The following is a 22,422-nucleotide window of genomic DNA, read 5'->3' as shown; positions in this document are numbered from 1 at the left end:
ATCACCTCCTCCTCTACTTCTGCACGTGCATCTTTTCCCAGAACTCCACATTGTGATCAACATGGACTTGCAATTTCTCCTCTCAAAGTCATAGGATATCTGAGATGAACAGATGGGTTGCAAAAGCAGTCACATCTTATTTCAGCTAGCATTAGAAATATATGTCTGTGCAGAAAACATTTTCAAATTCAGCCTCCTGCTTCAGTTTTCCCATTAGCTTGAGATGGTTTCCCTTCTTTGTCCAGAAATTTCTGGGCTGTCCTTGACATTCCTCTTGTTTAAATTTTAAATCTCTGAGTCTTAGCAAGTTCTGCTGCTTTCTGTTCCCTCTTTCTTTATTCTGACATGATCTCAGAGGAAATAACTTCTGAAAGTCTCTTTCCTATACCTCAGGTGATCATTAGATAAGGCTTATCAGATGACTACTTCTTGGTAACAAATCTGTAGTTCAGTTATTATCTTTCCTGGGAATCAGAATTGAAATAACCATTTCCTCTGGATAGTCACCATCTTTTATCCAAGTGTGCACCACTTAAATGGAGGTTCATCAGAATTGAATGGCTCGCTATTTTTATCTGAGAGCCAGGTGCAAGCAACTTTTCTGTCACCTACTGTGGGTTTTATGTCAATACGGAAGCAAAGAATTGGAAGAAGGATCTGAGCGTGCCACATTCCTGCTGGAACTTGTGCATTGACAGATGTCCATAAGAAAGATTCCAGTGTCAAGAAGAAATCATAGGTAGAGAAATTCCCCAAACTGTCTCAATATGAAGTGCTGCTTAGCCATATGTCTCGTTATAATTAGCACTGGTAGGATGCATATATTCCAGATCTGAGTTGATAAAATATATTCGTTTTGATAGGATGATTTTATAGACATCTAAAATATTTTCTGCCTAAGCATGGAATGCAACTGTCCTTGCCAATGATCTGAAGTCAGCCTCTTTGAGATGCAAGTACAGACTCAGAAAATGGTGCCTAACTTCATGGAACACAGTGATCTCCTGTGGCTCCACCATATCCGCATCCCTGCAAGAAGTCTGCAGGACTTTGTTTAGCTCAGTGTCCATAAGCCAAGAACAGGTCTGGTACCATCAATGTGAGAGATCCCATCTGTTGTACAACTAGTATTTCTTGCTTCACACAAACATTCCTGTTCTTTATTTACTGGGGATATCAAACTACTTTGGAGTGAAATAGGACAAATTTAAAATAAAATTCTTAATTATGTAAACATAATATGCACCTTTTATTGGAATGTGTGCAAAACAGAAATCCAAGCCATGGACTCCGAGGAACTGGAATTCACATCTTTTTCACATACAAGATTTGAAGGGAATGAACTTTAGAAATTCTAGTTCAACAGATCCAAATCCTGAAAAATATTTCATCTGAGATTACAGTAGAAACACATTGAGTGGAGAGACCAGAAAATTGTTATCACAGCCATTCTTATGTAAGAAGTGGATGAGTATGTGAATTGAATTAGAACATAAATTCATGACTTTAACACGTGCTACCTGAATACCCATCTGCTTAGCCTAAGAACAAAAAGGGGTTCATTAATGTAGTACTGAATAAATTACTCACACAGATATATGTGTTGAAATGTGTTACAATATTTAGAGCCACTTCCTTCTTTTTTTTTAAACTGTATCTTAAAAAGCCTGCTGCATTTTTCATGTGAAAACTAAATAGCAAATTGGATCTGCATCTAACAAAAGAAATTCATGTTTTGAAGTTGTGGAGCGGTGGCTGACCACTCATTCACATGGGCTGACTAGAAATGTTGCTTAGAAACACCACGTTATCAAAGAGAGCCCAACATCAGGTTGGAGTGTTTCCCAGACAGCCGGTTAGTGATGATAATTTGCAATGGAAAATTCTAATATCTCTTCCAGCACTTCTTTCTTTTCTAGATCTTCTTACTTTTCCCTCTTCAGATTGTTTGTCATGTCACTTTACAATTTTATTCCAGACTCTGATTTGAAAGATAGCATGGAAGTATGTGTACTATGGTTTTGGATTGGTAAGTGCTTCTGCAAATACTAAGAAAATGTTCTTCATCAGAGTAAAATACATAGAAAATCCATGATGAAGGAACTGCAGGGTAAACTGATGTTGTTGATATTGGGACTGCTTTGGCTAGCTTTTAATGTATGATTTTCTCTGTATATTTTAATAACAATCAATTATCGTGGATTGTTTGATTCTAAAGATAATAAAAAATGTACCATTTCTGAACAAATATAGGGACTATCTATCCAAATACTGCAGTCATCTCCTGGACAAGAGATGATTTCATATTTTCAAACAGAATCTGTTGCCCAGGTAGGACAACGAAAACCAGCATTTGTTTTGTCCCATGAATGCAGGAAGGTTGGACAGATTTCTTTCAGACTCCAAGGCAATTTTATATTGCAATGGCCTGACGTCTGCTCCTCTGGTCCATGCCACGACCCAGAGCATCTGTCACCCCAACTGCTGTGTCTGGAATGAGGAACAAATGGGTCACACTAGGGCATATGTAGAGAGGTAATCTCTGAGCAAGCTGGGTCCTAGGCAGTGTAAGTTTTATAGATGTTTTCAATTCAGATATTTGTATTAGTCCACATATACTGAATTCTACATCTAATAGAAGAAATTTCACACTTTTCTCCTTGCAAGAACAGATTTTAATCCAGAACTGAGCCCTTGTGTTGACTCAGAAGGAGGAGTGCCATCTACTGAGTCTCCCACGTGAGTTTGCACTTCATCTGCCAGGGCTCATTTGGAGGTCACCAGGGAAGTGACCAAGTGAAGCAGAACAACTCTTAAGAATCCTTTTTATTAAACCTATATAAGTTTCTGGATTTCCCCAGCAGTCCTTCTCACTGCTGAGATCAAACCTCTTTTAGGTCTTTCCCTACTTGCAATTTTCTTTTTCTTTTCTTTTCTTTTCTTTTCTTTTCTTTTCTTTTCTTTTCTTTTCTTTTCTTTTCTTTTCTTTTCTTTTCTTTTCTTTTCTTTTCTTTTCTTTTCTTTTCTTTTCTTTTCTTTTCTTTTCTTTTCTTTTCTTTTCTTTTCTTTTCTTTTCTTTTCTTTTCTTTTCTTTTCTTTTCTTTTCTTTTCTTTTCTTTTCTTTTCTTCCTTTTCTCTTATTCAAAGGGAATCTTGCAAAGTAGTGCCACAATAGAATAAAAACTTGTTCCCTGATCAAAACAGGTGGCAAGACTCAGCATCTTTTTCACTTCTATCTTAAAATAGGGCAGTTCTTTTCCTTGAAGCTAGCATTTAATCATGTGCAGACAGACCTCATCTCATTTCTAGCCCTTTATTTGCATTTTGAGGGAGTAGAACAGGAGGTTTAAGTTTTGGGTAACGGGGAATGTAGAGAATGGAAGGAGTGTGTCGATGGGGAGTTTAAGGGCTTGTATACTCTTTGTACAATATTGTGTTTTCAAGCCTGTTCAGGGCTCTGCATTCCCCATTGCTCAAAGACTGCTGCCAGTTGCAGAGTAGTAAGCACAAACTGAAATGTTTAGATTACTTACAATATAAATGTCCCTTGCCAGAGATATCATTCATGTGGGAAGGCGCAAATGAGTTGTGAAAACAGAGCGTAGAAAATGAGGATGACAACAGAATGTGAGTGAGAGATACGCCTCAGAAAAATAGTAGAAAAATGCGTTTCCACATTTAAGATTCCCATGTACTCTAGAGTAACAAATTGCAGTTGGTATACCTGAATAAGAATGAACCTTCTGAAAAGAAATTAAAACTCCTTGGTGACATCTGAGTGCAATATATATATCGCAATAGCAGCAATACATGCTCACACCCCCAGCCAGACCATGGTGTAGGCAGAGTTCAAGTGGCAAGGTCCAGGGTAGCTTCCCAAGTGCAAGTAGCACAGCAAAGTAATTGCTGCATTGGTCTGGGATTAGTAGATGATATGCCAAGTAGTGTGATATCAAGCTTGCTTTTCTTTCACATGAAGCAAAGATTCTTTCATAGATCTATGCTGTATTTAAGGAAATTTCAGTTTAGAGCAATATTATCTCAGGTAGCTTTGTTGTAGCTTGATGGCACGTTGTAACTATGACTTATGGCTCATTAAAGAGAGATTATCCAGTCAGGGGGGAGACATGCTAATATGCCAGATATCCTTCTCTTATCTGGCTCTTATCACAGGGAATTTCTGATGAATCTTCAGAATCAAACTGAAAAAAAAAAAAAATCCAAATAATGCTCAAATGTAGGGGGAACAATTAAGATCCATATGTAGGAAGATGCCGAACAGTGATAAAGAGATGAAGAGTCAGACTGGTGACAATCCCATTCAGAGGAAATAATGTGGATGACTCAGACTGAGCACTGGAATGCAATGATTGGCAGTGTGACAGCTGCAGCCTATGGCTCTGGCCCCATCCGCTGGCCTTAAGTAGCTGTTTGTCACTGCTGCAGATTGATTTATCTCTAATGATTAGAATTGCTGTCAAGGAGGAGCAGGGATTAGTCAAATATATATATATTTTTTCAATAGATCCTAATAGATGATCTATTATCTTAATAGATATCTTAAAAATAATATTTATTTAAAAATATTTTTTATTAATTTGTGACCTATTCTTAACTTAGAAACAAAGAAGCCCATTGGACAATTGCCATCATATTGTTTTGAGAGAGCCCGCTTTCCTCTATAATCTGCATTTATATGTGTGTGCAAACAGAAATAAATATATCTATCCAGAAGTATGTGTGTATCTGTGTACACGCACTCATACAGATACAGATAGGTGCATTTTTTTGGACTTTGTCCAACATTTTCTATTGATTTTAGCAGGGATGGACAAGATCTTAGATCCTCTTTCATATTCACCTTCCTTGAGGCTAGTCTTTTTTGGGACATTTAGGCAGTGTGTGTTCTATTTGTGGCCAAGTTTTAGGGTATCTGAAGTACTTATGTTAATACGGACATATTCAAATATAGTCCTGTGTTGAGTAGAAGCTGCTTGCTAATGGAATCTTTTAGTTTAGATGAAATAAAATAAAATAAAAATCTTGGGAAGGTGTCTCAATATTTGGGGTTGTGACATATTAAAAAAGAGCACTTTATTTTGTAAAAAAAACCCACCAGCACCAAAAACAAAAAAAAAAAACCACAACAAAAAGTGTTTTTCTGACTGTGGTTGCCAATCTGTTAACTTTGTTTTATCTAAAATCTTACCAGTTCTTTACGTTCAGAGGGCGCACATCATTTTCAGTCAGAAGAAGGCCTAACTTCTCTTAAACCATACATATTTTTCAATGAAATCAATATTCTTGATCAATAAGATAATTTTAAGCAAAAATGACACACTTTCAAATAGAGAAAACAAAAATCTTTTCTTAAAACATTTAAACATCACAAAATTTCTTTATAAAACAAAATGTTTGTTTCCGGTGCTTTCAATTCTGTTGCGGAAAATTCTGCATGTTCTGTGAACTTGCTCACATATCGTTGAGAGAACACATTATTCTAAGAATAAGGTTTGAAACGATTTACAAATAATTTAAGATGTACAGTATTTGAATGTAGATCAGCACTGTTGTTGATGTGTTTTAAAGTACTTCTGTCTCACATAATTTGAGTTTTATAATACCAGTGCTGGAGTAACACATGGTTCTTGCAGGAAATCACTAGGTGGAGCTCTTCTGCACGGTGCCAAGTTATTTTTTCTGTGTTGGAGCAGATGTGTAGACTCTAGAAGGAATCCAAAAAACGTGCTACTTTATTAGAGGAATTTACAGGAGCAAAAGTGGTGTTTGCTTTATGCTGCTCTGATGTCCTGAAGTCTCAGACAAGGTTGTTTGCTGCCAGCAAGGCTTTGGTGTTCAATAGAGAATTCTGGAAGAAGAGATGTACAGTAACCCATATTTAGCCTTTATTATTATTATTATTATTATTATTATTATTATTATTATTATTATTATTATTATTATTATTATTATTATTATTATTATTTTCCAGTGACTTTTCCCAGTCTTTTCCTGAATTTTGTAGTCAGTAGGAAGCTGACCCTGAAGACATTGGTGCTCAGGAAAGGGAAATATCAGTGTCATGGTGGGAGACTAATATCTTTCTTCTCAAACTGCAAAATGCAGTGTAGACTCCAAGAGGATCTGGACTATACCCATGAGCAAGAGATATATATTTGCTCCATAAATGAATACTAAATTCAGCACATAGATAAATGGCAGGCATGTTCAGCTACATTTCATTTCCCTAGAAGAAAAACTGGGTGGAGAAAATGAGCCCTGGTTCCAATGATGGCATTGCCTTGCACTGCTGAAGGAACCAAGAGTAGAAGACTGCAGAACTACAGTATTGAATTGACAGACAGAGAGCAAGGACATTTTCCTCACAAAAATTTGATCCCAGCTTAGACTTGCTGAAACTATATGCTGCCTTGTTCTGAAATGCTCTTTCAAAATCTGTGTGTTTGCTTAGAGCTTACTGTTTTGTTGGGTCACCTGTTTGGCTGAAATGTTAAAAACTGGATTTGCCAAAGAACACAGACAAGCAGTTGAGATCCGTATGATAGCATTATCAATTGTAATTTTATCTGTGGAATGGGGGAGAGAGTATGAATGTTAACATCATCAATGGAAGGAAGAAAATACCATTTTTAAGGTTATTTAGTTAGCTTTATTTCTGTCTCTTTGAATACATTAATTCTGATCATCTGTAACAGTGCTTACTAGAAACCAAATGCCTGCCTCTTACACAGCTGCAAAGAGAAATTTGGCTCCATGCTGCTAAACTACCCGGAATATTATAGAAAATATGTTGAAATATGCCTCTTTCCCAGGAGACTTTTTTTGTCCATATCTGATCCAGTATGACATAACATTTTTAATTACAGACTCTTAGAATTTTTTGTTTTGAAATCACTGTCACTGCTGTGTTTTATTTGAACAAGTATATATGTGTCATTTTTTCATTTTTTCTTCGCTTCAAAATTACTGCATTATTTAGTGTATCAGACTGAGGGTGAACTTGCAGGAAGAGTGTTTGGGTAAAGAACTGTCTCTGAGGGAAGTAGTCATATAAGTGTGCACAGAAAATGAGTCAAGGAACTGAAGGACGGAGGAGAACTTTTTTCTGCTTCTGATTTTACTCTGTGATTGCAATTATTTACAAAGTTCTTTTATAACTAGGTAAACATTATTTAAACATACAGTTTTAGTCTTGGGCACCAACTGTACCTTCCTTATTTATAGGGTGCTTAACAGAGGATGCAGTTAAAGGATTTAAAGCACTTAAAGGAATGCTGACTGCTAACATATGACTAATGCTAACTGTGGCTGTGTTTGACTATATGGAGATCCTGAAAATATCAATTATTCAGAGACAATTGGTTCTAGGTGTCTCAAACTCAGCTTTTCAGTTGGCAGATCTCTAAACAGAAAATTTTAGCTTTAAGTTCCTATTTATTTCTCACCTAATGAAAACATGAAACGAAACAAAAAGCTGCTAATATCCTAGAAGTATCAGACAGATGTATGCACTCTTGTGGAATAATTCATTGACTGTGGTGTCAGGCTGGATATAATGCCCATGAGGAAATTATACTATACTCAGCACAAAACTTAGTACCATCACAGAAGAAGGCAAGTAGAACATACAGAATGAGTCAAGGTCCTGTGCAACAATAGGAAGTGATACATGCTGTATCACGTCATGATGTATATTCCCCAAAGGGGCTGAATTAAGGCTACAGGGACAATATTAATTCTGTGGTGTGCTATTTTCCAAGTGGTGTGTTTAGTAATACTAATGCCTTTTACAGTATGTTTGAATGTATTCACAAAGAATGTATTCCAAGTCTACATTACATTGTGTACGCATGTTCAGCCAGATGCATGTCCGTTTTCATTACGTATTGTAATACTGATTTAGAACTACATTTTATCAAAGAATATACGGAAAATATCAACCTAAAACATTCCAATAATAGTTTCTCAATACTTTTGTCTACATTTCAATTTCATAACATGGAATACTTCAAAGAAAATTTCTGTGCAAGAAAATTGTTCATTTTTGGACTAAGGAAGAATAAACAGCTCTTTTTCTTTGGACTGAGAAGGAAAAAGCCCTCAGCTCTTAAAGATTCTGAAATCTCCAGTTTATTGAAGCAAAAAAAAAAAAGAAGTTTCAGCCATGGCTCTTCTCCCCACACACCTTATTCATTTTTTTCCCAGATGCTTGTAATGGAGAGGAAAAATGAGGAGAGGAACGATGTAGTTATCTAACCCAGTGAAATGTGGCGAGCTGGTTCCAGATTTTCTTCATTTTTTCCTTTTCATTCTAATAACACACATTCATTTGTATTTCACACAGGCCCCAGAAACCTGAAATAATGATACGACTGTATGCTGTGCAGCTGATGGATCTTTTCTGTGTAAGATGTCTTGCTTCCTCCATACGAAGTAAATGGTTTCTACGGATGTGTATATTAAAGTTCTCAAGCTGCACTGTAAGTGGTAGTAATTTGGACAGTGACAGCAGCTTGAATGAATGTTTAGAACGTCTTGCTTGTCATTGCTATTGTTATTTGAGATCGCGTTTCCAGAGGTTGGAGCTTATTAGTCAAAGTATTAAGGACTGCATTGTGTTGCCATGAGTAACTTCAGTCTATTATAGAAATAGGCTTAGGGGCATTACTACACAGGGAGACAATTCTGAGGTGTTGTGTCTGTCTCTTGATTTGTATGGACTTCTAGTAGTAGTAGTTGATTGCTGGCCTTTATGTATACATGTAACTGCAGACATATGGTTAGCTACTCTGGCATGCATGTGAAAAATGGATGCACTACTTGTCTGTATGCTTAACAAAGGGAATATGGAGTCTGAATGTTACAAAACACTGCATCTGGAGTTAAGGCAATAGCTGTTCACAAAGGGGTGCAAGTCATACAATAGGCTACTTTTCAGTAATTACTCCTGAGTTATTCAGGCCCCAAGTGCATATAAAATGAATTAAAAGAAATAAACTTGAGTTGAAGGTATTATATCCCACTCCTCTTAATTTCTGTGTAAACCTTTAAAAAAACCCAGCTCCCTGCTGTTTTGGAGAAACAAATGTAACAGCACCGAACTAATATACATGAACCAGAAAGAGAGATTGGCTGGTTTCAGCTGAGCCATAGGCTGAAAGCTCTGTAAAAAGTGGATGAAAATAGAACCAAAAAGAACATAAAGAATATTTCAAAAGGCTTCCCTATTGTGATTGTAGGCAGTTTTTTTTCCCCCTTTTTTCCCCCTTTTTTTCTTTTTTCTTTTTTTTTTTTTCTTTCTTTCTTTTTTTTTTTTTTTCCCTCAAGAGATGCTTGCTGTGCATCACTACATCCAGATTTGATACCTTAGGTCCTGGAAATTAAATTAAGTACTTCTGTTCTCATCATTTTTTGTCTATGCTGAAGATGCATGGGGAACATATATATGCCATCAGGTATAGGTCTCTTCCAGAATCTCCAAGAAATGGTCTCAGGTATGATCTTTGTTTGGAAGAAGGCCGCCTTATTCCCCATGGATCATGTCTTTGCATGGAAAACTTAGTCTTGACCTGTGTGTTTTTCTGGGTTATGCCTCAGTGTCTTCTGTGCAGCCTGTTACTGTGAAAAAGCTCTGTTTACTCCTGAGGCATCTATTTTCATTCTAAAAGCATTTATTTATTTATTTATTTATTTCCTGCAAGCTTACAATAAGTGACCAGAAATGGATAAAACCTGTAATTTTTTAAGGAAAACAATCTCCATGCAATTTAATACTTCATCTTATGATTTTCTTCTTTGATCTTTCTCAGTATCTCTTCCCTATATCTGTCTTGGGCTCTCAAACACAATGTTATGAGGATTTTCTAAGGTAGGAATTCTGGCTTTGTCTAACTGTGCAGTGAGCAGTGTATTTTTATGTACCTAATACAAGATTGCATAGCAATAAAAATCTGCTGCACCCGTTCTCACTGTGGTTACAATTTGGTATGAATATGAGCTCTTTACTTTGGCTAATGATATATATGGCAAAGCAGGAACTCAGCATGGAGCTTCTCTGCCATATACTGCCCTTTGCTGTGGTCCCGATGCCCCAAATGGCTGCTCACTCTGCTAATCAGCTGCAGAGGGAATGGCACTTTTCTTGCTTGTGTTTTTCATTTCTCTTGAGGAGACTCTTACTTGAAGGTAAATACTTAGGTTGCGATTGCAGCTAGCCAATTTCTGAAGAGCAGTAAGAAAACTCTTTTTGTTTCTTCGCAGGACTGTTAATTATTATTATTTTTTTTCTGCAGACTATTGGAAACAATTGAGTTATTGTGGAGTTTAGTGAATGTCCCTTGCAGCATTTGAGAGTTTTGCTGTCTTTCCTCTTTCTAGCTATAGGGCCTCTATAAAAAAATTGCTTGCACTGGAGCTCCCAACCAAAACTAGGTCCATTTCATCTCAGCTGGGGTTTCATTTCCAGCACAGAAGTCAGTTTGGTTTTGTAACTTTGCAATTCTTCTGACTGAACTGGAACTGAGTTGTAAATGTAAACCAATGTATTTTGAATTAACCCGTGGAAACTCCACTGACTTTTACATTGGGGTTTTGAATTAAGCTTAATAGAAAAAGATATGCTTATTTTCATGAATAAGACTGAAAAATAACTCCTAGGAATTATTCTACTCTTTTCCGCAATAACTGGCTCTCGAATGTAGTATTGAATAGGAATTAGGTATCCAAGATTACTCCTCCAAAGTGACCATCCAATGTAAAATATTGTTAAAATTATTACTTTATTCTATCCTGTGAGGTGCATTTTGCAGGGTAATCATCATACATAGAAACCAAGCAAATGAACAAACCTGTAGCCTATGTGGGCTTTGGACAGGGTCGATGTGGGATTTTCTGCTCTGTATACCCTGAGAGCCCTGGAGATCAGTGTTCAGACACCTGCATGGGACGAGATGGAGCTGGACGAGGTCCAGGTCTGGACAGGCTTACACACTTAGTTTTCTTATTACCTTTTCCACAGCTGATAGCTGAAGTGATTTAGATAAATAAAAGGCTATGACACCTGTGGAGCTGGGGAGCCCCAAGAGGCGCTGAAATGGATGGCTTTTTAAAGTGAAGCTCCAGTACCAAGAAGTGGGAAACACTGCTTTCCATGAGGTAATGCATAACAACTGCGAGTCATTATCCATTTACAATGTTTCTCTGTACAATACTGTGATTTCACAGTATACACTAGAAGGTTAGGGTTAGAAAAATAATAACACAGAAATGACTTTGATTTGATCAGGACAAACCTAAAGGCAAATCTTTTTTTTTTCTTCTTCTTCTTTTTTTCTTTTTAAATGAGAAAGATTTTCAAACCTTTCAGTTTATGGTTTTATTTGAATTAGAATTCCCTAACATTTTGTGCAGAGGTGTTTATATGCATTAAATATGCTTGATGCCTGATGTTTGGTAGATTATAAAAGGAGAATGGACTAGCTTCTGTGATATCTTTTGCATGGAAATATGAATTCTAGCAGTAGAAAATGGATGGATTTCTGCAGTGTGAATATTATTTTTATTCCTGATTATCCTGGCAGAACATTTCATGCTGTGTATGATGAGACTCTTTGTTTTAAAGCTACTAGAACAAGTATCTCCTTTTCCTTACAGAGAGAAAAATGAAAGATTCCAGGAATGGCGGTGACAAAGGACAGGTTTGCTTCCCAGAACTAATGAACCTGGTATGTACAAAGTTTCTTTGTCTTTGTTTCCTAGCAAATTAAACAGCTTCAGAGTACAAAACCATGTATGAGAACTCAGTTATCCATACTGTCAAATTGTTAGGCTGGTCAAAGGCATGTTATTTGCCTGTGCTGACTGGCTCTCTCCCAGACAATTTCCAGACAGGATGAGGGAGTTGGCATGGGCTGTAGACTTCACCCAGAAAGCTTTTCAGTTGCTTTTGAGGGCAAGAAAGATGAATACAGTTACAGACCACTCCAAGTTTGTTGTCATCATTACTAGAAAAAGGTCCTGGACATTTGGTTTTGCATAGATATCAGTTGTACTAATGAGAAGAACAAATTTTCTGTATTGAAAATGTACTAGGATGTCTTGATGCAGCTTGATATGCCTGAGAAGTTGTATCTCCTGATAAACATCTTACACCATGGCTTTTACTTCAAAGCAAATCCATGACCAACAGCACATAGAATGGAATTCAGAAGTACCTGAGGTAACATCAGCTCTGGTTGGTGGTAAATCACCAGCTGGAAGGCAATATAAAGATATTTGCACTGGACTGAACTTAGGATAAGCTACTTAAACTGGGGTCTGAAGTTCTTGAACTTCTTTTCCTATGATGTTGTCTTAAATATGTTTATACTTATGACATACATATGCATTAGCTATTCCTTGCAAGTCTCTTGTCAAAACTATCAGGGGACTATATGGCAGGAAGCTGTCCAACAAGAAGGAAGAAGTCAGGGCTATATTCTTCTTATTTTTATTTTTATTTTTATTTTTATTTTTATTTTTATTTTTATTTTTATTTTTATTTTTATTTTTATTTTTATTTTTATTTTTATTTTCTTTTATTTTTTTAAATTAAAAAAAAATATTAAACATTGGATCAGCTGTAACAGATAACAGCAAGTAAAATCTCAGTGAGCCTGGCATACTGACTCTGATCTCTTTGAAGAAGAATACTTGTTTCCCATTGTTTTTTCCAAGTTCTTCTGCACACAGAAACACTCAGTCTTTGGGAAGCAGGTTAAAAAGGCAGTGGGACTGGATTCAGGTTGGAATGTTTTGCTTGTTCTGTCCTACATAATGTGCAAATTACAGCTTAAGGCCCAAATGCCTCCATACTTTGTCAGAATGGGTCTTGAACTTTGCAGTTTAGACCAGTATCTACTTAAGAACACAGTTTGTTCAGAGAATGCTGTGTATGAAATCACTCTTGGAATATGACACAAAATCAGAAGAAAATTATATTACTTTAAATACAGACTGGGCAAGAAATAAATTATTCCTGACCTGTTTCTATTAAGGAGCTCAAACTTGATTAATACTTGGCCTGGATGTGCTATTACCTCCAGCAATTACATGCCACTATTACAGTGATTATTTTATAAAAGCTAATAAACACTATCTGGAGTTAATATTTGCTCCCGAGGAAAGTTTGCCAAGAGCTTAGAAAAAGTTTACAGAAGATTTTGCCCATTAGGTTTGTGTACAACATTTGAAATGCCAAAATCCTTTTAGCATCATTAATCACAAAAATGCAATGTAAAAACAGTTGTACCTAATAAAGCTGTAATCTGATACAAAAATAGGCAAACCCTCAGGAATTTAACACAATAGGCCAAACATTGTCCGTTCCAAATGAGTTCCAGTAATGCCACTATTGACTCGGCTTTGAATAGCCTTCTGCTCTTTTTAAACAAATATATATAGATAAAATAGGATTTTATTTTCTATATTACAAATGCAGCTGTTATTAATCAATCCTTTCACAAAGGATACTGGCTAATACAGTCCAGGGAAGCTATTGTGTCCAGCTTGCCACAACATCTTCTTGTCCACTAAACTTACAGCTTGCTCTGTCTTTCTATCAGTGGGGTTCAGGCTACCCTTGACTCATGAGTTGTTAAAGAGTGGGGTTCACTGGGGGCCAAGTATCTGACTGTGGAGGGTAATGAAACATGTCTCTAGATATCATCTGTCCATGGGATATAAGAAATGTTGTGTTGTGACTTGTCCTGCTATGGCACTGCCAGAAGACAGAGCTGGAGAGGAGGTGGGAGAGAAATGGGTTGCATACAAGCAGAAGTCTTGCCTGCTTGCAGTTTGATTCTTGCAAAATTTCTCCCTCCAAATGCCAGAGGTGAAGTGACATTTCATTCACTGAGCCAATCTGGGGAGCATGGGAGCATTCTTTGCTTCATTTTATCAACTAGTAGGGAGGCTGATGCTGCCCCAGTTGTGTCTGTATGTACTTTGGTTTAAGTCATGGAGGAGGTGAAGTAGCAGACAAATAATTTTCATTTGAGGTATGACAGATAACTGAGGGGCTTATATATAGTCCTGGATGTCCTGTCCTCTAGCTGTTAGCTGAATTTCTGCTCAGTGATTTTTCTTTTTTTTCCTGCGTGTTAATTTAACACCTAGAATTGTGTGATTGCAATTAAAACTTCTTTATGGTGGTAGCTAATGTACAAGGGAAGAACAGAAAGATATTACCCCATAAGAAGAAAATAGAACTGAAATATGGGAGGAAAAAAGTGCATGAGTACAGGATGACAGATGAGTTCATACAAGCTACGAAACAAATCAGTGCCTAAGTCCAGCTGGCACCATTTAGCTATCACTGTATTTAAATTCCTTTTCCTCCCAAACAGGGTGGCTACATCCAGAACTGTCTTTGGGAACTGCCTCTGATCCGTGCTAGTTCCCAAATAATTTCCAAGCATAGCCTGGGGACCACTAGCTGAGTTTTGCAGAAACCACGCTAAGGATTGTCCTAGCAGTTGGCAGGCTGAGTCAGAGGTTTTAGCTCCCTGGCACTGCTGACTTTATGGGTAAGTATATCCCAATGAAATAACAAGAAGGTACCAGAGACAGGATTGACGATGATCTTGGAACACCCACTGTCTAACAAAATATGATAGACAGTGGCAAAAGTGGCTGCTTTTGGAGCACTGAGACACTGCTCTTATCTCCTCCCGGGCTCACCTATTCTATGGCCATTTCAGCTCAGCTGAATATTGTCTAGAAGTGTTCATTTATTATCTTCCTTATTATTCAGTTTTCTGTGGACCTGCCTATTAAATCAAACATGCATGAGGCTGAAAGCAGTACAAGTTTATTCTAGCTAGGCTATGGGTTAAGCTCTTAAGTAAAAAGTTGGAAAGACATTTACAAAAAGTAAATAAAACATCAGTACAATCTTAGGATACATGTATAATAAGATTTATTCTTATTTATCTAGTTCTCCTCATCTTGTGTCTCAGCTGTTGGCCTTGTGGTCTGAATGAGGCCTGATGGGCTTCCCTTCTTAGCTCATCTTCTCTTTCAGGATGACAGTCTTTCTGCCCTTTCCATCCTCCCCCTCTTTTCTTGTTTAATTAACTTTCCTTACAATTAGTCAGGAGCAACATATTCTGGTAACTCACATTTTTCTTAGCCAATGGCAAGAAAATGGTAATGGCAATACAGTTTTGACAGCTCATAAGCCAAATTTGGTTTTAAGAGCTATTTTGACTTGGCTATCTTTCTTTCTCAGATTCTGACTCTATCTACTTCTCACCTTCTCCAAGTCTGCTGCTGAAGCTTTAATTAGCTCATTTTTCTCTGGCAAGGATAGTTTCAAAATTGTCTTCATAACATTTTATGAGTTAGATATGACAAAAGGTACTTCTGCAATACTGCTGCTATTCTCACAGTTAAGTTTTGAAGACCACACATGGAACATTAATAATGTGGATGGTAGCCTGTTAACAGTGTGCACTGTCCAAGCTAATTCCTTCCCTGTTGCTTTTTCTGTCATAAGGCTTTCCTGCCACTTCAGGACCCTTTTCCTTCTGATAATGACAACAACAAATCAGGAGCAATGCTGCATTGCCAGGTTCTTCTTGCATGAAGATGGAAGCAAAAGCCTCTTGCTTGGCTGAGAAGGCTGATATCAGCAGTTTCCTCTCTCATCCTTTTTGCAGTCGCAGCTGGAGATAGCCGTTCTGAGGAGCTTTATTGCCCTCCTCTCCTGATAAACATGAGAAAGTTGATGTATGGAAAAATGGGACTTGATGATAGCTTGACACTTTCACACCTTGGAAATCAAACTCAGATCTGTCAGGGAAGCATGCTATGAATATGCTGATGAAACATATCCCACACAGAACACATCACAACCCTAGTTAAGAGGCTTTATACTTTTCAAGTTATTCTTTCATCCAACCCGCACTGAAGTGCCTCATAGAGTTCTATAATAAAACTCCAACCACATCACATAAGGACAACACGGAGCAGATAATTTGACACGTGAGTTAAATGACAACACCTAAAACCCCCTGCCATCCTGCTGGCCCTGGGACAGCACATACTCTACCAGCATTTTGGTCTGTACACAGGTATTCATTTGTATCTTAGTGATTATAGTGAAATCTTTAGGCTATCTGATACACACGCTCTTATCTGTATTACTTTTTTCATCTGGAAACGCTATCCTGTAGTTACCAGTAATTGATGTTCACAAGTTATGTAAATTTAGCTGTCGGCCACAAGCAAAAGGTACTGATAGAAATCTGCTCTATTTCCCCCAGTACTAACATTTAAAATTCCTTTATGGAGTTTGAATTTGGTCTGGAACAGTGCATTAATGTGAATTGATAGAAAACTGGGAGTGATCCAGAAAGCCAGTGCTTAACCCAGAACCAGCACCTCTGGGAGTAAAGACTTCAAGAATCAGATATTCTACATTTACATTGCTTCCAGCTTCATACTGGAGGAAGGAGAGAGGTGATGGGAACCATCAATAATTTCAACTTAATTTTCTTCTTTCACATTTCTTTTTACTACACTTTATTCATCTGGGAATATCACACAAAGCTTAAGACCATGTTCTTAGCCTCACAAGCTGCAGATGAAATAGTTAATGAAATACAGCTCTGATTTTAGAAATATCGGTTCATTTGATGTCTGTCTGGCAGAGACAATGGTGCTAGGAAGCTACAACTGGAATGAACCTGGAACAGATAGCAGTGATGCTTTTTGTTTTGTTTGTGAACCTTGAGATTTGCCAAACGTTACACATTCCTGCATCTTAACTAAGTGTCACACTCTCAGCCAAGATTCAGAGATCAGTCACATTGGACATCAGAATATTGCATGATTCTTGCCTTGTCTTATCTATGATATGGTATGTGTCATGCTGTTAAGAGCACGGATCACTAATGGCAACAGCTAGCATTATTTGCTCTGAGATTTTGCTTTCCACACTGTAGACAACATACATCTTGTATTGTCACTGATACTTATTTCTTTTTCCCTTTAATATAAACCAGAAATCATCTGATGCTAAAAATATTTGCTTTTAGTGCACAAAAACATTAGAGAGAATACAATATTCTCATTTTACAATACTATGTTTAGGTACTTCGTTTTGTGCAGTTTTGTGGATGAAGAAATCTCACCTTGTTTATTATTTGAGTTGTTGTGGCACCTAAGTGCCAGTTCTTGACTCTGTTTTACCTCACTGCATGGACAGAATAGGAAGCTGATCTCTTTTTCAAGAGCTTGTGATTTAAACATAGGGTAAGTGGTAATGAAGTTAGAGGTAAGAGGCCCAGAAAAAGGAGATTAAAATACTGATTGGTAGTATGAGGTTTGGGTTTTAAGGAAAGTAATGAAGCAGTTTTTGAATGTTTACTGGGAGACCCTTTCAAGCTAAATAGCAGAGGAAATCAGGCATTAGAACACCTTTGTAGCTGCCAGCATTGAATTTAAGACTATTTGTCTAACAAGATTATAAGAACTACTTTACATTTTCTGAAATACATGTTGTAGCAATGTTAAGCCTCTTCAGAAGTGGTGCAGTTGAATGGAAGGATATTTACATTGCTGACTTGCAGCTTTGCCTCCAGAGGCATTTGGTGTGGTCAGCAGGGAAAGGTCCTCCAGGAAAGCAAAACCTGCATGCTTAATATGTAAAACCAATCTGAAGTGGAGAGTGCAAATAGCCTTTGTAAGGACTATTGAGAGGATACTGACAAATACTGAAATCTTTTACGTATTTCCCTTTAAATCCTTCTAGGAATTTCTCACTGGAATATTTGTAATCTGTGTTAGGGTATAAAAATTGCATTAATTAATATCAAATTTCAAACCAAAAAATTGGACTATTTATTTTACCTGGAATAGACTGAAGTGATCCCACATGATTTTAGCAAGGTTATTTAGCAATATTCTATTTACCTTACTCCTGTTTGTAGCTTCTTCTAGATTATATATAGGGGCCTGCTCTCTGCTGTCTTCTTTCAGACATCTATTTTGGCTGATTTAAATGTGAAGAAGAAAAAAAAAACCAAAAAACAACAACACATAGAGATTCCCATAAACAGATTCTTGTTTTTGAAAAATGAGGTGTCATGTATAGTTTAATTTAGTCTTTGTGTGGTTTTCCTTGGCATGTCGCTCAGACTTGGGTTTCATATGGTGTATCACAACAGTTCAGTTTACAAACCCACTTGTTGGGCTACAATTGGATATAAAAATTCTAAGAGTGCTGCAAAAGAGCAAGTTTTCAATCTTGAGAGAAGTGACAAAGATGTTCTTTAGAAGGGATGCTGGATTTCTGGAGCACATATGCTTTGAAAAGACCTTAGACAGTAGTTTTGCTTTATAATAGATAGTCTTTTTTCTTTTTCCTTTCTGCCAATACTTACTCATTCTGCTTCTCTATCTTTCTCTGTCCATCCATGGAGGAGTTAGGTCACTCTTCTGAAATCTGTGTATATGCTGCCTGCTCCTGTTTTCACCCAAGAGCTTGTTAATCTTGTTACACTGGAGAAACAACTGCTTGTTTTCATGATAGCTTTCAGGCAAAACCCTCTGAAATATATGGCCTTTTGTATATGAAAAAGGCAGTTTACAATGTTGTGTAGCAAAGACCGTATTTTCTTACATTTAGGAACAAAGACATGTCAGGCTTTATTGAGCACATCACTAACTATATAACTAGCATTGAACACTCTATTTGCAACTGTTGCTGTGTATTTTGTGTGTGATTATCACCCCTAGATCTGCATCCTATAAAAAGATATTTCTGTTTGCTTAATTATAAAGCTCTTTATGAACAGGCTCATCTGTAAATAGCTTGGTGCAGCTGAAATAGAAATATAATTATAATGAAGGCAGATGTTTCTGAGATACTTTTCATGAAACTTGTTCTGAATATACAAAGGAGGAAGGGTTTTCTAACTGGTGGGCTTTAGCCCAAGTGTAGCCTGAATTGCCAAATGTAATGAGGGGTTCACTCCGAGGGCAAAATATAGAGAATGATAATAATATAAGCATCAGAAACAACAACAATATTAATAACTTCAAAATCATGTAGAGATGCCCACTCCCATGGTAAATGGTTCTTCCTAAATCATTAAGGAGCTAAGAAACAGTTTTTGTAGCTCAACTCTATAGCCCACTTGCCAGAATATGCTGGACATTTATTCTGCAATACGTTATTTGGGGTTTATGAAACTCACATGGAGCTGCAAAGTTTGGGGTCATTTGCATACAAATACTTCACTTCTGTCTCTACCACTGTCTCTTGTACGCTCTTATATCACTTAAATTCTGCCAGGGAAATAAAATGACAATAATCTTAGAAAGTATATGTATTATATATGTATATTGCTAGACAAGAATTTATGAAGAGACTGAATCCTATTTTCAGTAGAATTAAATTCTTTAGAAAAACAACAACAACAACGTATTTCAGTCAACCTAAACATCCCCCTCTCTCCCTTTAACCATTAGTGGTAAATACATGTGCTGTAGTTGTTTGCTGGTCACTGCTGATCCAAGGCTGCAGTTCATTCTTTAGAGGAATTGTCATCCCAATCATTCCTTGTTTGTGCCATCTTTAGTAACTCATCAGCTGAGTCAGTTGCTCTCTCAGTCATTTTACGATAACACAGACCAGATAGATATGGCTGTTTGGCAAGCTCATGAATTAGAAACTGCTAGTTTAGTCCAGGATAAACTACTACAAACTATGTTATGCTGTGAAATCGCAGTTTTCAGCCAATTACACTATTACTTCATCCACAGAATGTGGACTGGAGAGTCAGTATTTGGTGCTGCCAGCCTGCCCTCCTCCCTCTCTCATGCCTCCATTTGCAGGGCTACATGGGGAAACAAAGAACTGGGCTACCTTAAAATTTGCAGGGGAAGCAAAACAAACAGTTACAGGTGTTTTGAATTGAGCCATTAATGCTCCTGATGTTCCTGATGTGGACATTTTTCAAACATAAACTTAGGCATCTTATTAAAGCTTTCAGAAATGAACATGGGCATTTGCACTATAAGATATCAGGGTTTTGATTTAAAAGGTATCCCTTGATTTCAAAGGAACAGGTTTTTGAGGTGACTTCGGACAGCCTGTATTAATTTGATTGGCTTTCTCTATTTGATGGCAAACTAGTTATCATTGGCAGCATCTCCTCAATGTACAGAACGAAGCCTATGTATCTTTTACAAGCAATGCATGCTCAAACACAGGGAAGCTGAATCTAGTTTGGTAGGTCTCTTGAGATGTAAACAATGGTACTTCTGCTCACTTCTGAACAACTTCACTGTGTCAACATCAACTTCACCTACCGTGCCATGACCTAAATCTGGTGGTTACCTTGGTGCAGTTCACTGTTACTACTAAGGATTTTGGAATAAATTTTCATTACTATATGCTGATCAAACATATTTCAATTTAAGAACACGTCATAATTCTCATTTTAAAGGTATATCCCAGACAGAGAGATTTTTCAGTCCACTTGGTTACATTTGCTCTGTATTTACAGCATTCTTTAATGGAGTAATAATTAGAGAAAATACCTGTATGTGCATCACTTCCATTAACAATCACAGAGATTACATATGCACTGAGGATGGGAATGAAGCTCCCAGGCTGTACATACTTGTGCCTGAGGCCAAGACTGGAGGCCTAACAAATCAGCTTGGCTTTCTGGTCTCTTCTGTCTCCATGGAACTTGCTGTAACTTGAATACAAGTTGGGGAAAGAAAAAAAGGAAGAAATTGAAGGCACTGCACTTTCCCAGAAAATAAATATTCAGCTGTTACATAAATATGGCAACTGAGATTAAAATTGACAGAACACTTGATGCCACAGAAACACACGGAGGCTGCTCCAAAAGTAATGCTTCCTATTTTATTATGTTTGGCTAATGACTCCAGAGGCAGATGTTGGCCGTATGGCAGTAGAGAATGAGCTTTCCCACCAATATCCTGTTGAATTTTTTTGCTGTGTGACAGATGGCAACAGACGGCCACTCTGATACAATGGTGTCTGACATGGAAGTGTATGTGAAACAAAGGTGTATCATTGCATGCCTCTGTGCAGCGTAAGTGGCAACCACTGACATTCACTGACACTTGTTTAATGTTTATGGAGACCAAGCATTGGATGCGAGCACAGTAAGACAGTGGATAATGCATTTCAGCATTGGTGACAGCAGTATGAATAGGACAAGTGATGTTCTGGACAGCATATTTTGATGAGCACTGCATGCAGGCTCTTGTTCACAACTCTTGAAAACGCAGAACTAATGGTGGTGACTATGTCAAAAAGTAGTGTTTTATAGCTGATAATTTGTTCTATCAAATAGTGTTACTTGGGGAGGCCCTAGTTGGCAAACATTGTCCCAGTTTTCAAGATCAGCAAGAAAGAAGACCCTGAGAATTACAAGCCTGTCAGTCTCACTTCAGTGCCTGGTGAAATTATGGAGATTATTCTGTGAGTTGCTGAAAAATGCTTGAAGGACAACACAGGCATTGGTCACAGAGAACACAGGGTGAAGAGGCTAAGTCCATTTAACAAACAATCTCATTTTTTGACAATGTTACCCAACCAGTATGCCAAGAAGAGCTGGTTGATGTAATTTTAAAAAAAAACAATTAAGAAAAGTTTTAAATACTGTCTCTCACAGTATTCTTCTGGACAAAATGTCTGTTGTATAGATAGAAATGGGTGAACAATTGATGGGCTGGGCTCAGGGGGTTTATTAAATGGGGCAACATCAGGCTGATGGCTTGTCACTAGGAGGGTTCCACAGAACCACAGGTTAGGTCAAGTTCTCATCAATGTTTTTATGAATAGACTGGATGAAATTCTTGAGTATATATTAAATTTGTGGGCAACACTAAATTAGGAGGAGCTGCTGTCTCTCCAAGGGCAGAAAGGCCTTGCAGAGAGATTTTGACAAATCAGGGGGCTGGGGAATCACCACCTCATAAAGCTTAACAAAAGCAAGTGCCAGATTCTCATCCTGGGATTGGCCAGCCCTAGATATATGTACAGACTGGGGAGTGCGGGACTGGAGAGAAGCCCAATGGAGAGACATCTATGTGTTCTGGCTGACAGCAAGTTGAACCTGGACCAACAGTGTGTCCTGGCAGCCCAAAGTACCAACTGCATGCTGTTGGTGCACCAGACCCAGCACTTCCAACATGCAAGGGAGGGGACTGTCCCACTCTGCTCTGTGTTGTGCGGCCTCACCTCAGAACTGTGCACAGACTTGGACTCCAGATTTGGATATAGGAAGGATATCAAGAAGAGCATGGAGATACATCAAGGGAGGGGCAGGTGTGGGGTAGAGAAAGGCTCTGCACCAGAGGGTAATTAAATTA

At 37.6% G+C, this 22,422-nt stretch overlaps 1 long non-coding RNA gene across 1 annotated transcript in view; it reads left to right on the top strand.

Annotated features, from left to right (window-relative positions):
* Positions 1 to 8,325: 8,325 nt before the first annotated feature.
* LOC146761556 (uncharacterized) overlaps positions 8,326 to 22,422 on the top strand; it is a 36,461-nt gene continuing 22,364 nt past the window's right edge. Inside the window, exons 1-2 of the long non-coding RNA XR_014944240.1 lie at positions 8,326 to 11,175; positions 11,674 to 11,744. This is a non-coding gene — a long non-coding RNA (uncharacterized LOC146761556). The remainder of the gene's footprint in view (positions 11,176 to 11,673; positions 11,745 to 22,422) is intronic.

Source organism: Coturnix japonica, chromosome 3 (genome assembly GCF_054131305.1).
Source record: "Coturnix japonica strain WE chromosome 3, WE-NBRP24, whole genome shotgun sequence".
In the NCBI taxonomy this organism is placed as follows: domain Eukaryota; kingdom Metazoa; phylum Chordata; class Aves; order Galliformes; family Phasianidae; genus Coturnix; species Coturnix japonica.
Note: the sequence above shows the minus strand (reverse complement) of the source record. Positions and strands in the feature narration are given on the sequence as shown.